This window comes from Harmonia axyridis, chromosome X (assembly GCF_914767665.1).
Source record: "Harmonia axyridis chromosome X, icHarAxyr1.1, whole genome shotgun sequence".
NCBI classification, from domain to species: domain Eukaryota; kingdom Metazoa; phylum Arthropoda; class Insecta; order Coleoptera; family Coccinellidae; genus Harmonia; species Harmonia axyridis.
The window spans coordinates 37,302,257-37,304,756 of NC_059508.1; the positions used below are offsets into that span (position 1 = coordinate 37,302,257).

The 2,500-nt window shown below is 52.8% G+C and overlaps 1 pseudogene; it reads right to left on the reverse strand.

Annotated features, from left to right (window-relative positions):
- LOC123688128 overlaps positions 1-2,500 on the reverse strand; it is a 6,434-nt pseudogene that overhangs the window by 2,116 nt on the left and 1,818 nt on the right.

The window sequence follows — 2,500 nt, forward strand, 5'->3', positions numbered from 1 at the left end:
TTAAAATATAGTATAAATAAAACTGATGCTCAACAGGATCTGCGACACTTACAACACTGAATATAGATAAAAAGCTTAATAAATTATTTAAAAAGATCTATGTACACCTAGCTGGGCAGGTATCATCGAAAAGCTTGCAGTGTATCATCAGCTTCTGCGTTCTCGACGCTTATGGGCAGCGAACCGCCCGAGAGGACTTCATAAAGTCCTTCCAGACCATAATGCTGCCAATTATGGTCTGCGTGACCAAGGTCTTCATGTCCTGGTGGCTAAAACCCAAGACACTCGAGAGTGTCGAGTTCTCAACACACCAGGTCCCCCTAGCGCCAACAACTAAGGGGGCCACGACGATGATGGCTCCTGGGTGTCTGACGTTTAGAGCTTGAATTAAACGGGGCTCGCTATAAATGGCAACTTTATTTAGCGCAGCCACAGACAGGGGATTAGGCCCCTCCCAGGAAACCGTAGCGTCCACCACGACAATTCTCGACCCCATACGGAGCAACAGGTCGGGAATCTTTAAAGCTCCGTCTGTGCACCTAATTCTAATAATGTGCGTAAAGCCTTCGACACTGTTTCTCAACAGTCCATCGTGAGAGCGATGAAGAGGCTCGGGATAGACGAGACTACTGTTCGGTATGTGGAGGATTCTTTTGAAGATGCCACTACCGTAGTGCAGCTCGGGAGAGGTATGACCGGAGAGATCCCAATATGTAGGGGAGTAAAGCAGGGCGACCCGCTTTCCCCCTACCTGTTTAACTTCGTCCTCGACGAGTTGATTTGTGATCTCCAAGGCGCCGAGGGTGGTCTGCCCGTAAATGACACCGCGCGTTTAGCGGTCTTAGGCTATGCCGACGACCTGCTACTACTAGCGAATTCGCCTAAGGAGGCCACTAAGCGTCTCAAGCTGGCTGCAGACTTCTTTGCTAGGAGGGGAATGGGGTTCAACCCCTCCAAATGCACGGCTATGACCGTCCAGGTCAACCGTGCAAATAAGCACTCATACTGCATCACCCGACCTCTATTTTATATAGAGGGCCAAGCGATCAGGCAGCTGCAGCCGGGCGAGATGTTTGGCTACTTGGGCGCGAATTACGGTGTCATGGGTAGATCTAAGCCGGTGCTGGACGAGGTGAACATTCAGCTCCGGAGGATTGGGAAGAGCCCTCTGAAGCCGCAGCAGAAGTTGGCCATCTTGAAAGTTTATCTTCTCCCAAGATATTTACATCTGCTCCAATCGCCGGTCGTTACTAAGAAGACTCTGAAGTATTTTGATCGGGTCGTGCGGGTGGCTGTCCGCAGCTACCTCCACCTGAACAAGACCTGTGCTGAAGCCTTTATTCACGCTCCCGTTCGGGAGGGTGGGCTCGGTGTCTCATGCTTTAGTGAGATTATACCAGCCATCCTCCGAAACAGGCTTAACCGCCTGTTCATTGCTGCCGACCCAATAACGTCGGCAACTCTCTCCACGTCCTACGGCGTTGAGTTTGTTCGCAAACTGGGGCGCTGGACGGGGGAGAGTGGAGGGAGCGTGAGAGCGCTGGCACAGAGGATGTCAGAGAGGCTTGACACTAGCTTTTCTGGTAACGGCTTGCGGCAAGGACGGGCTTACCCCCTTAAGAGAGTCATAGTTACTCCCGCCGTTTACCCGCGCTTTTTTGAATTTCTTCACGTTGACATTCAGAGCACTGGGCAGAAATCACATTGCGTCAACACCCGCTGGGGCCATCGCAATGCTTTGTTTTAATTAGACAGTCGGATTCTCCCAGTCCGTGCCAGTTCTGAGTTGATTGTTAGATGACGGCCGCAGAGATTACCCAGAGCACCCTTGCGAGCACTCACGGGGTCTCGAAGCTTGACGATTCCGCGGGAGGCCAAGACGCGGGACCGAGCTCGGATCAAACGTAACGCAAGCGAAACGCATCACCTCGCCCAGGCCCGGTACGTTAGCCGTGACCCACTTCCCCAACAAGCCCGACACGCCACAATCCTCAGAGCCAATCCTTATCCCGAAGTTACGGATCTAATTTGCCGACTTCCCTTACCTACATTATTCTATCGACTAGAGGCTCTTTACCTTGGAGACCAGCTGCGGATATGGGTACGAGCCGGCGCGACGCCTACACGTGGCCCTCTCCCGGATTTTCAAGGTCCGAGGAGAAGATCCGGACACCGCCGCAAATGCGGTGCTCTTCGCGTTCCAAACCATATCTCCCTGCTAGAGGATTCCATGGAACTCGAACGCTTATGCAGAAAAGAAAACTCTTCCCGGATCTCTCGACGGCGTCTCCGGGTCCTTTTGGGTTGCCCCGACGAACTCTCTTACGAGGGCCCGGTTTAATTTCGGTTCCGCTGCCGGGTTCCGGAATAGGAACCGGATTCCCTTTCGCCCGACGGGCGTGCGTCACGCGTCAAGATGCATAGCATTTCTGCCACCACTTATAAACACGATTAACAACGCCACATCAACATCGGCTTTCGCCTAGGGCTTAGGATCGAC